The sequence below is a fragment of the Canis lupus genome, chromosome 35 (genome assembly GCF_003254725.2).
Source record: "Canis lupus dingo isolate Sandy chromosome 35, ASM325472v2, whole genome shotgun sequence".
Lineage (NCBI taxonomy): Eukaryota > Metazoa > Chordata > Mammalia > Carnivora > Canidae > Canis > Canis lupus.
Window position 1 is genome coordinate 19,442,573 of NC_064277.1, and position 13,570 is coordinate 19,456,142.

Below are 13,570 nucleotides of genomic sequence, written 5' to 3' on the forward strand. Positions count from 1 at the left end.
GCTGCTTATTCATTTATTTTGACTCCTTGATTTATTAGCTGGCCATGGATTATGAGAATTAGACTATACCTCAGTCTTCTTTGAAACTCAAAATAAAATGAAATACCATGATTAAAAACTTAAAGCAGTGATAATTTTGAATAGTTTGTTAAACTATATGCCTGAGTCCCCATCTTGGAGAATGTAGAAGTGCTGGCATTAATTGTGCAGTTTGGGTGTAATAGGCACTATGCCAAAGCCTTTCCCATGGATTATATCATTTAATCTTCACAACAGTATTGTGAAGTGAAGTGTGGGTATAAATATTTTCCTCATTTTTCAGGTGAGGAAGCTGGGACACAGGCGTGCATAGCTAGTGAGTGGCAGGGTTGGGATTCATATCCAGGCAGGCCCGCTTCAATGCCTGTGCTCTTAAGTTTGATACTGCATTTACACAACTCTGCTGTGACTTCTCTGATCTCTCCCACTTGAGAAACATTGTTAGTGGTTGACTGAGTTTCTGAAAGTAGTGCTTCAGGATGCATGAAGTTTTGTTGCTTTATTCATCTTGTCTTAAGTACCAGCCACGTACTAGTCACTCAGTATGTACATATTTTTTAAATTAATGGTGATAAAGATAACACAAGAGAAAATATAGGTGACCTGGGCTATGGTGATGACTTCTTAGATGTAACACCAAAGGCTTGATCTATGAAAGAAATAATTGACAAGCTATACTTCATTAAAATTAAAAACTTCTCTGCAAAAAGGACTATCAAAAGAGTGAAAAGACAAGACACAGACTGTGAGAAAATGTTTGTAAAGGATGTGTTTGGTGAAGGACTATTATCCAAAATGTATAAAGAACTCTTACAACTCAACAATAAGAAAGTAAACAACCTAATTAAAAAGTGGACCAAATACCTCATCAGACATCTCACCAAAGAAGATATATAGATGGAAAATAAGCATATGAAAAGATGTTCTACCTCATGTCAGTGAGGAAATGCCATTAAAATGAGATACTACTACACTTATATTTATGGCTAAAATCTGGATCACTGACAACCCGAAATGTTGGTGAGGATGTGGGGAAACAGGAAATCTCATTTATTTGCTGGTAGTGTGAAATGGTACAACCATTTTGGAGAACAGTTTGGCAGTTTCTTATACTTTTACCGTATGATCTAGTGTCCACTCTCCTTGGCGTATACCCAAAGGAGCTGAATATTTTTGTTCACACAAAAATCTACATACAGATGTTTGTAGCACCTTTATTCATAATTGCCAAAAGCATAATTGCCAAGATGTCCTTCGGTAAGTAAATGGATAAACTAGTCTGTATAGGCAATGGAATATTGTTCAGTGCTGAAAAGAAATGAGCTATCAAGTCATGAAAAGACCTAAAAGAAACTTAAATGCACATTACCAAGTGAAAGAAGCCAATCAGAAATGGCTACATACTGTGATTCCAACTCTGTGACTTCTGCAAAGGCAAAACCATGGAGACAGTAAAATGATCAGTGTTGCCAGTGTTGGGGCAGGGGGAGAAAGATTATTGGGCAGATTATAAGGGAATGTTTTAGGTTGGTGATTTTCTTCTATAGATACTATAATGGTGGATACATGTCATTACAGATTTTCCCAAGCCCATAGAATGTTGAGCACCATGAGTGAATTGTAATATGGTCTCGGGGTGCTGGTGATGTTTCAGTGTAGGTTTATTGATGAAACAAATGTATGACTGGTGGAGGATGATAATAGGGACAAGGGTGAGGGTGGCATATGGGAACTTGTACTTTTCTGCTCAATATTGCTATGAACCTAAACCTGATCTAAAAAATAAAATCTATTAAATAACAACAAATAGTAATATTGTGCTCTGAAGGCTACCAAATGGCTTCTAGAAATATAATTTCTATAGGAAATCATAGACGGTAAAGGCAAACTATGTTTTTCTATACTGAAAATATTTCTGACACCAAATGTATTGGTTTTCTATACAAAGCAATTTTTTAAAATTTAAACATCACAAATAAGATTTTTTGTTGGTTACCATTAAATATCTGAATTTTAAACAGATGTTTGAACTAATGGCTCATATTCATCAGTTTGTTCAACTTTAGCACAGGTCCAGCTTTTTCAGATACTGCCTTCACCATGAAGCTTAATGAGCTTTCCCAGTTCAAACTGGGCTTCTTCAACTTTTTTACTTTTCTAACCAAGACATCATGGAGTGGATAAATAGATTGGCGGGCCTTTACTGTGTCTTTTCCAATGCTGTCTGGAATCTGTTTATTGACTCCTTTCAAGTCATTTATACATCTCGGGTCATGATATCCATAATCTTTTTCTGATTTTGGCAGACCTGATGGTGCTGAGTGTAAGAGGTCTTCTGAATGTGACTGCTGTATTTTTAAGTAAAATCAACACAAAATAGACGAAGCAAATAAGCATTGATAGTCTTGATATCAGCATGAGCTTCAATCCTGGTCTGTCATTTTTTGACCATGGAGCACATTTTGTCACTGATAAGATCCATCCCATGGAAATTACTAGGCAGCCAGTTTTGGCCTGAATATCCTCAATAGTTAGTGTGGATTTTCTAAATGCAACTGCTTCATCATGCAGATCAGCAAGGCTTACTTCAAAAACACAGCCCTTGAGGCCATCACATACCAGTTTGGTTCCTTGAGTTCTCGTGACTAGTGTTTTTTCCCAATATTTCTTATACTGAATATCACTGGTGCTTTCACATTATACCAGTCTTTCTCAGAAAGTGGATCAACCACTTTCTTCTTGCCTCCCTTTTTGCTGCCTTTCATAAGGTGTTTGTTCTTTCCAGCCACCATAGCGCTGCTCAGAGAGCAAGCAAGTAGATTTGACACTAACTCACTGGAGTTTGCACACACTTCATAGGTTAAAGACTCAATTCCCTTACAATTCCCACCACTTTGGATGCCAACTGCAAGTCCAGACTGTCACTAGCTATCACTTGGGTTCTCATGACCCCCTACTTAGGTTTGATAATTTGCTAGAGTAGCTTATAGAACTCAGGAAAACTGGTTTATTATAAAGATCATAACTCAGGAACATCCAAATGAAAGAAATGCTCGGGGCAAGCTATGTGGTAATGGAAGTGGAGCTTCCACATCCTGCCTCTCTGGGTATACCACCCTCTCAGCACCTCAGTATGTTCACCAACCTGGAAGCTCCATCATTTAGGATTTTTAATGGAGTCTACATTACATAGGCATGGTTGATGAAATCATTGGCCATTGATGGTTGAACTCCCAAAGGTTGGGATCTGGTCTGAAAGATCCAACCCTCTAATTACATAATTGTTTCCTTTGGCAAGCAGCCTTCATCCTCTAAGAGTTACTTCATTAGCATAAATTCTGATATGGTTGAAAGGAGCTTATGATGAGAATGCTCCTCACACCCTTATCATTCAGGGAATTAAACGAGTTTTAGGGGCCCTATATTAGGAACTGAGGATGAAGATCAGATATTTATTTCCTGTTATATCACAGTATCACCAAGGCCTATCACCTCCAGCTTGAGTCGACTGGGGGTGGCTTCTCACTGAAGAGTTTTCGCTTCAATGGATTTATTGGGGGAGATTGAAATTGGATTTAATTTGAGACTCCACAGTGAAAGATGAGTTGAAGATGTAGTTGATGGGGATGTTCATTGGCAGATTGGCTTGAGGGTGGCAAGGCTGATGAATTAAGTATTAGTAATGCAACAGGAGAACTTTAGAAATGGAAAAAATAATTTTGGTAGATGCTTTTAGTTGCAAACAAGGAAGCTGAGCTCGGGAAGCGGTCAAATGACTCATCAGAAAGCTCCTGGCTAATGAAGATCTGGGGCTGTCCATGAACTTCTGTTCTTCACTTTCTATTGCCAATATTTCATTTAGAAAGCACAAGTTAGTGAAATAATGTGGCATTTGTAGCAGCTAATTAGTTCTTGGTTGACTTTCAGCAGGTTGCTTTTCTGAGGCTCAGTTTTCTTAGTTCTAAGTTGAGAGGATTAAATGCATATGACTTTTGAGCTACCTAGGACATAACTACAGGATCAATTTTTGTTACTGTTCATTTCTTACTATCTCCTTAATACCTACACTGCTGCAATAATCTGACTGCTGGAAGTGACTCTCCTTCCCATCTGACTATGTATGCTGCTACCATTATCCTGGGATTATTTTACACTCTTGCATGTGTATCTTCAGTGGTTGCCAGTTACTTACCAAACTAAATTGTGACTTTAGTGTTGATTTTAATGATCCTTTCCTCCATCCTGTCATTTTCACTTTTTCTTCCATTGATTCCATATGTACATCTTTTGCCCCAGGCAGATGTGCTATTTGATGTTTCTCGTGTGGTATTTGCAGATTGCTTTATGTTCATCTGAGCATCCTGCACATTAGTGGACATCCGCCTTTTGTTTACCCTTACGGACCCATTCTCTACCTTGATGTGTGTCCATGGAGGCTGACCTGTGTGTATTGCATCAGTAGGATTCTTGCTTTTTGGTGCCTGGTTAGATTTTTCCAGCTGGAGTTTAGAGGTGTGACTTGAGTGTGAGATAGGAATATTTGTTACCCTTTCTCACTCTTTCCTTCCCTGCTTCTGCTGGTTTTGTGCTTCTGTCAGCGACAATGACAGATCCTGTCAGATGGCCCACTCTATTCATCTGTTTCTCCAGGTTCTTCTAACTGTTCCCTTCCTTTGCTTTTTCAGGCCCAGGGGTGGAAACAGCACCCCATTGTTGCTAGCCTGAGAGTATTGCATTGTCTCTTGTTGGTTTTCCTACCCTTGCCAAACATTAGTAAATAGTCCCTTTATTAAAACCTCTTCAATTATGCAGTGTGCCATCTGCTTTGCTGGGACCCTGATTTGATAAATGCTCCGTGGAGAAGCAAGTCTTTGCCCAGAAGGGCCAGATGGAATACAGCCTGACGAGGATTTTGCCACAACTGTCTTGTTTCCACATTTGATTCCTGTTGGGCCCTCTTCATATGTCTTCCTTGAAGGGGGTTTGGACATACAGCTTCTGCCACAGCCTGTTTACATTTTGATTATGATATACCAAGTAATGTTTTAAGAATGTATTAATATGCTACATTGATGCCTAAAGCATTTAACTATTCTAATGACCATAAAACCATATAAAGCATATTCCATTTGTATCTTTCTTGGTGGGAACAAAATGGAAAGTTCCAAGTTATTCTGAATGAATCCTCCCTATTTTAATAGTGGCCTGAAAATTCCCTCCCTTTATAGCATTTGCTTTAGGAGAGAACAAATTATAATGAATTTAGGATTTTCTTGTGTATCATCTTGGTAATTCAGCAACACATATAACTGATTCTGAGGAAAGAAGTATAGGGTTTAAAGGATTTATATTTCTTTTTTTCTTTTAAAACATTCATGTACCTTAGGCTTGGTTTACTTAGTCATTAAAACTTTTTTTTTTTGTATGAAAGCTCTGAAGGTAATATAAATTTGTATTTCTTCTGATATGTGTATATTATGTCCTCTGAACACACACACAAAAATCCTTTAAAAAAATTCTTGTCTTTGTAAAAATAGTCTTCTGTATAACAAGACAAATTATTGCAGGTAAATATTGCCTATTGAAATTAGAAAGATGTTTTTACTATTAAGTCATATTTCTTCCTCAGTCAACCTCTAATAAAAGAAGTCTCCATTGTTATTAATATGTTTGCTGGTGTTTCATTCAGTCTAATTCCAAATGCCTCCAGTGTTGGTAATTCAAGACTTTCCCAATATGGCACAATCTGCAAGTTTAATTGATTTTCCGTTTCCCTTAACTTCTCAGTAATTGATGCAATCTTGGATTAGACTGACTAAATTCCCAGGATGCTTCACCAAATACCTCTTTCTTATTTAACACATTGCTATTCATCTTTACTCTGTCAGATTTTGTGCTTTGCATTTGATACGAATTCAGTGTATAAAGTTTTTGTGAATTGAGACTGGAAAGCAAAACAACCAATCGTGGTTTTTTTTAAGTGTCAATAATACAACAACCTCCCTAAAGTCCTATGGAGGTTTACTTGAGGATGGTTTCCAAACTTAATGAGTAAGTGAATTGAACTTGGAGATGTAACATGGTCCATCTGGGATGGTACTGGACCAGGAAAGCCCATCTACTTTTTCAGGGTTTGTTTTTCCACAAAATAATTTTATTGATTTTTTTTTTTTTTAAATTTTATTTATTTATGATAGTCACAGAGAGAGAGAGAGGCGCAGAGACAGGCAGAGGGAGAAGCAGGCTCCATGCACCGGGAGCCCGATGTGGGATTCGATCCCGGGTCTCCAGGATCGCGCCCTGGGCCAAAGGCAGGCGCCAAACCGCTGCGCCACCCAGGGATCCCTTATTGATTTTTAAAGTATGATTTGAAGGGACACTTCTCTGCATCCTCTCAATATGTGTAATCTCTGACAAAGTTACTATATAGTCTGAATATAGTGGAAGGTGTTGCACATTGATTTTACATATTGGGAATACTTCCCAGTTTCACTGGTGTAATTAAGTAAGTGATGACTTCTATCTTGTAATAACTAAAGAAGCCAGGAATTTATTGCTGTGATTTATTTAGTTTTTTTTCCTAATGAGCCTGTTGTTTTTAAGTTTATGTACCATGTTAATATGTGATTATAGTGTTGCAACCATTGTGTTTTGCCACCTTCCTAATAAATATGTCAGTTTGTCTTTTCCTCTTTTTCCTCTCTCTCCCCTCCGGAAGGTTCCCCCAGATTAGTAGTAGGATTTTAATGTATTTGTCTTCTCTACTTCAGTATACATTATTTCTAGAATGAATTTTTTTTTAATCCATTGTACCTTTCATTTTGTCTAATACTTTTCTTACCTTAAAGCTTTTAAAACAAGTGTGGCCCCTCCCCCCCAGGTGGATTCTGCTACTTTATGATTCAGAATTGTTTTATATGTTATTTGCTTGTCTTTAATTACAGTGCTTTAGTATGTTCATCACTTACGTTTCCTTTTCTGTTCAAAGATGTGTTTTCTTATGGTTCGAAGCCACCTTTTATTATGAATGGAATTAATTTTTATGAAGTCTTGGGTCTTTCATTAGCTTTTGTTTCTTCATTCTGGGGTGGGGCTACAAGGGAGGGTACCTGGTATTGAATAGTTTGTTAGTTTGACGATCTTAGTGGAGTTTTCACAGAACACAGTGTTATAATGGTTCAGTGGATTTGATTGTTCAAAACAAGGAAAGGAAATTACTTTCAGCTTGAACCTCTCAGGCTTCCCATGACCCAACCCTCCTATTAGTGGTCCCACCGATCTGTCTGGAAATGCAGCCCCATCCTTCCTTGTTTAAATATTAACAAGGAGTTGCCTACTGTGAAAATTGGATGTACATGTTAACTCTTGCAATTTTTTTTTTTAACACAGGTGGGACCATGTCCCCCCTTCAGTCTGACTTCTGTGATGCCCCCACCAACCCAACCTCAATCAGAGTAAAAGGCAACTTGTACAGTGGCCTCTAGGGGTCAGTATGAGCTGCTTCCCCTGCAATTTCATTCCTTTCCCTTCTACTCTGGCCCCTTCTCATTCTGTTTTGGATGCATTAATCCCTTTAATATTCCTCTCCTCTCCCGTTTGATGGAGAAATAATTGACAGACATCACTGTATAAATTTAAGACATACAGCATGATGGTTAGATTTCTATATATTGTGAAATGATTACCAAGGTAGGTTCATCTAACCTGTACCTTCTCATGTAGGAACAATCAAAAAGGAAAGAAGGAAGAAAAATTTTCTTTGTGATGGGAATTCTTAGGATTAACTCTCCTAACAGCTTTCCTATATGCCCTACAGCAGTGTTAGCTGTTATCGTGTTGTACATTCTATCCCTACTACCTATTTATCGTACTAAAGTTTGTACCTTTTGACCACACCACCTTCCTCCAATGCCCTCTTTTTTCCCCCACACTGACTCCCTGCCTATGATAACTAGAAATATGAACTCTTTTGCTAAGAATTTGGTTTTTCCTCCCCCCCTTCCTCCTCCTTCTCCTCCTCTTCTCAATCCCCTCATATAAATGAGATCATTCAGTATTTGTCTTTTTTAGTTCACTTAACAGAATGCCTTCAAGGTCTACCCATGTTATTGCAAATGGTTGGATTTTTTTCTTTTTTTGTGGCTGAATAATATTCCACTGTGAATGTATACCACGAATTCATTCATTGATGAGACACTTAGGTAATTTCTATATCTTAGCTGTTGTAAATAATACTACTTTAAATATGGGGGTGCAGATATCTTTGTGAGTTAGTATTTTTCATCACCTTTGGATATATTTTTAGAAGTGGAATTGCTAGATCATATGGTAGTTCTAGTTTTAATTTTTTGAGGAACCTCCATAATGTTTTCCATAGTGGCTGTATCAATTTACAATCCTACCAGCAGTGCACGAGGGTTCCCTTTTCTCCACATGCGTACATACCATCATTTAACTCTTTTGTATTTTGATGACAGTCATTCTTATAAGAATGGGGTGGTATCTCATTATGGCTTTAATTTGCATTTCTCTGATGACTAGTGGTGTTGAGCATCTTTTCATGTACCTGTTGGCCTTTTGTGTATCTCCTTTGGAGAAAGTCTATTTGTGTCCTCTGCCCATTTTTTAATTGGGTTATTTGGGTCTTTTTTTTTTTCTTTTTTGCTGTTGAATCATATGAGTTCTTTATATGTTTTGGATATTAACCCCTTAACAGATATATGGTTGCGAACACTTTTTTCCCATTTTGTAGGCAGGCCAGCCGGCCTGCCTGCCTGCCTGCCTGCCTTCATTCCTTCCCTCTTTCCTTCCTTCCTTCTTCCTTCATGGTTTCTTTTTCTGTGAAGAACTTTTTAGTTTGATGTAGTCCCACTTGTTGATTTTTTTAATTTGCTGCTTATACTTTAGGTATCATATCCAGAAAATCACTACTAAGACTCATGTCAAGGAGATTTGTTCCTATGTTTCTTTTTAGGAGTTTTATGGTTTCATGTCTTACATTTAAGTCTTTAATCCATTTTCAGTTACTTTTTGTGAGTAAAATAAGATACAGATCCAGTTTAATCCTTTTTCACATGAATATTCAGTTATCCCAGCACCATTTTTAAATAGATTGTCTTTTCTCCATTGAAAATTTCTGGCCCCTTTGTCAAATATTAGCTAACTGTATAGGCATGGGTTTATTTTTGGGCTCTCAGTACCATACTGTTTTGATGACTATAGTTTTATAGTATAGAGTGAAATTAGGAAGTGTGATACTTCCTGCTTTGTTCCTCTTTTTCTTTGGCCATTTGGGATCTTTTCTACTTTCACATAGATTTTAGGAGTGTGTTTTTTTACTTCTATAAAAAAAAAAAAAGACAAGCCTTTCTAATCTTATGAGGGCTGCATTGAATCTATGAATGGCTTTGGTTACCATCGATGTTTTAACAACATCAGTTCTTCTAACCTATGAACATGGGATACCTTTCCATTTATGTACGTCATCTTCAATTTATTTCGTCAATCTTATAATTTTCATTGTAGAGATCTTTTATTTTCTTAGTTAAAATTATTTCTAAGTGTCTTATTGCTTGAGATGCTATTGCATATGGGGTCAGTTTCTTAATTTCTTTTAAGAAATTTTATTGTTAGTTTATAGAAATGAATTTTTATATGTTAATTTTGTATCTAACAATTTTACTGAATTCATCAATTAGATATGACAGTTCTTTGGTTGAGTGTTTAGGATCGCCTATATATAAAAGCATGTGATATGCAAAGAGAGTTTTACTTCTTCCTTTCCATTTCATCTATTTTAAAATTTCTTTTTTTCTACCTTGATCGCCCTATGTAGGACTTCAATAGTATGAAATAGTACTATTAGTACTATTAGTGGTAAGAGTAGTGGTAAGAGTATATATCCTTGTCTTGTTCCTGTTCTTAGAGGGAAAGCTTTCATCCTTTCACCATTGAATATGATGTTGACTGTGGGCTTGTCATATGTGGCCTTAATTATATTGTGGTACATTCCTTCTGTGCCTCATTAGTTGAGAATTTTTAACAGGAAAGGATGTTGAATTTTGTCTAATGCTTTTTCTGCATCTATTCAGATGATTATATCATCTTTTATTCTATTAATGTGATTTATCAAAGTGGTTGGTTTGTGGATGTTGAGCCATCCTTACATCCCAGGGATAAATCCCATTTGATCATAGTGAATAATATGCTCCTGAACTTAGTTTACTTAGTATTTTATTGAAAAGTTTTACATGCATTCATCATGGATATTGGCCTATAGATTTTCTTTTTTTCTAGTATCTTTTGCCAGTTTTGTTATAAGGATAATACTGATTTTGTAAAATAAGTTTAGGAGCATTTCTTCCTCTTCAATTTTTTGGAAGGGTTCAAGAAGGATTGATGTTAATATTCTTTAAATGTTTGGTAAAATTCACCAGCAAAGCCATCTGCTTTTGGGCTTTTCTTTGTTGGAAGAGTTTTGATTAGTGATTCAATCTCCTTACTAGTAATTAGGCTATTTAGATTTTCTATTTCTTCCTGGTTCAGTCTTAGTTGTATGTTACCAAGAATTTTTCCATTTCTTTTAGGTTGTCAAGTTTGTTGGCGTTTAATTGTTCATAGTAGCCTCTTAGGATCCTTTAAATTTGTGATATCAATTGTAATGTCTCCTTTTTCAATTATAATTTTGTTCATTTGGTCCTTTTCTTGTTCCGTTGGTTAGCCTAGCTAAAGGTTTGTGAAATTTGTTTATCTTTTCAGAAAACCAACTCTTAGTATGGTTAATCTTTTTTTGTTTTTATTTTTCTGTTCTCTATTTCAGTTGTTTCTGCTCTAGTTTTCATTATTCCTCTTCTGCTAACTTTGGGCTTTTCCTAGCTCTTTACGGTTAGAGTTAGGTTGTTTATTTGGGATATTTCTTGTTTATTCATGTAGGTGTTTATTGCTATAAATTAAAATTTAATTTTAGAATTGCTTTTGCCACATCCTACAAGTTCCAGTATGTTGGTTTCCACTTTTGTTTATCTTAAGAAACTTTTTTATTCCTCTTTCAATTTTTTTTTCCTGATTTATTGGTTGTTCAGAAGAGTATTTGCTTAATTTCCATGTGTTTGTGAATTTTCCAGGAGTTCTCTTGTTGAAGAAATTCTTTCCCATTGTATATTGATTCCTTCTTTTTCAAAGATTAATTGAACATTTAATTGTGACTTTATTTTGGGGTTTTCTGTTCCATCCCATTGATCTAATGTGTCTTTCTATGCCAGTAGTATACTGTTTTAATTACTACCACTTTGTCTCATAACTTCAAATCTGGAATTGTGTGTGATACTACTACTACTACTACTACTACTACTACTACTACCACCACCACCACCACCACCACCACCACCACCTCCTCCTCCTCCTCCTCCTCCTCCTCCTCCTCCTCCTCCTCCTCCTCCCCCTCCCCCTCCCCCTCCCCCTCCTCCTTCTTCTTCTTCTTCTTCTTCTGGTTTGTTTTTCAAGATTGCTTTGGCTATTCAGGATCTTTTGTGATTTCATATAGATGTTAGGATTGTTTGTTCTAGTTCTATGAAAAATGCTATTGGTATTTTGATAGGGATTGCATTAAATGTGTAGATTTCTTTGGGTAGTATGGACATTTTAACAATATTTGTTCTTTCATACCATGAGCATGGAATGTCTTTCCATTTCTTTGTGTCATCTTGAATTTCTTTAATTGGTGTTTTATAGTTTTCAGAGTACTCATCTTCACCTCTTTGGCTAAGTTTATTCCAAGATATTTTATTGTTTTTGGTACAATTATAAATGAGATCCTTTTCTTTCTTTCTTTTTTCCTTTTCTTAAAATGGGTTCAGGATTGTTTTTCTTTTCAGAGCCTGCAACAATTGGTCAGCAATGTTAGCTAAGCTGGTACAATCTGAAAGCCATCCTGACTCCCTTTCTAGTCATTCACCAAAAGAATACCTACAAACAAGGTTAGAGACCATTTGAGATGTATCTCAAAAGTGTGGGGAGAGGGAGAAGAGGCCTTCCTGTCTTCTCCTGTTCCTTACCCTCACCACTTACTTTTTCTAAGATTGTTTTATAGCCAAATGTAACTCAAACCCATAGCAACAGCAACCAGCCATCTTCAATACCACTGATTCCAGAGTAAGAAGTGAAGTAAGAGTGGGATTGTTTTCTTAATTTCACTTTCCACTGCTTCATTATTAGTGTACAGGAATACAACAAATTTCTCTACATTGATTTTTATATCATGTGACTTTACTAAATTTGTTTATCAGTTCTACTAGTTTTTTGATGGAGGTTTTATGGTTTTCTATATCTAGTATCATGTTATCTGCAAATAGTGAGAGGTTTACTTCTTCCTTAGCCAGTTTTTGGATGCCTTTTCTTTTGTTGTCTAATTGCTGTGGCTAGGACTTCTAGTTCTGTGTTGAATGAAAGAGTGGACATTCTTGTCTTGTTCCTGACCTTAAGGGTAAAGCTGTCAGTTTTTTACCCTGTGTATGATGTTGGCTGTGGCTTTGTTATATGTGGCCTTTATTAGGTTGAGACATGTTCCCTCTAGACCTACTTTGCAAAGAGGGTTTCTATCATGAATGGATGCTGTCCTTTGTCAAATGCTTTTTCTGCATCTATTGAAATGATCGTATGGTTTTATCCTTTCTCTTACTGATGTGATGTATCATGTTGATGGTTTTGCAAATATTAAACCAACCTTGCATCTGGGAATAAATCTCAGTAAATAAATAATGGTATATGATTTTTTAAATATATTGTTGGGTTTGGTTTGCTAATTTTTATTTATTTATTTATTCATGAGAGACACAGAGAGAGGCAGAGACACAGGCAGAGGGAGAAGCAGGCTTCATGCAGGGAGCCCGATGTGGGACTCGATCCTGGGTCTCCAGGATCACACCCCGAGCCAAAGGCAGATGCTCAACCACTGAGCCACCCAGGCGTCCCTTGGTTTGCCAATTTGCTGATGATTTTTACATCCTTATTCATGAGAGATATTGGCCTGTATATAGTTCTTTTTTTTTTTTTTTATGGTGTCTTTATCTGATTTTGGTATTAGAGTGATACTGGCCTTACAGAATGAATCTGGAAGCTTTCTCTGTGTTTTGTTTTGTTTTGTTTTTGGAACGGTTTGAGAAGAACAGATATTAAAATAGCTATTTCTTCTTAAAATATTTGGTAGAATTTGCCTGTGAAACTGGTCCTGGATTTTTGCTTTTTGAGAGTTTTTTGATTACTGATTCAATTTCATTGGTGGTGTTTGGTCTGTTGAAATTTTCTATTTTTTCCTGTGTTAGTTTTGGTAGTTATAGGTTTCTAGGAATTTATCCATTTCTTCTAGGTTGTCCAATTTGTTGGCATGTAGGTTTTCATAACATTCTATTACAGTTTGTATTTCTCCTCTTTTTTTTTTTTTTAAATTTTTTATTTATTTATGATAGTCACAGAGAGAGAGAGAGGCGCAGAGACACAGGCAGAGGGAGAAGCAGGCTCCATGCACCGGGAGCCC

The 13,570-nt window shown here is 36.5% G+C and overlaps 1 protein-coding gene and 1 pseudogene across 7 annotated transcripts in view; one reads left to right on the forward strand and one right to left on the reverse strand.

Annotated features, from left to right (window-relative positions):
• CDKAL1 (CDK5 regulatory subunit associated protein 1 like 1) overlaps nucleotides 1-13,570 on the forward strand; it is a 663,852-nt gene that overhangs the window by 196,895 nt on the left and 453,387 nt on the right. The gene's annotated exons all lie outside the window — the stretch shown is intronic.
• On the reverse strand, nucleotides 2,053-2,831 carry LOC112657462 (40S ribosomal protein S3a-like; annotated as a pseudogene).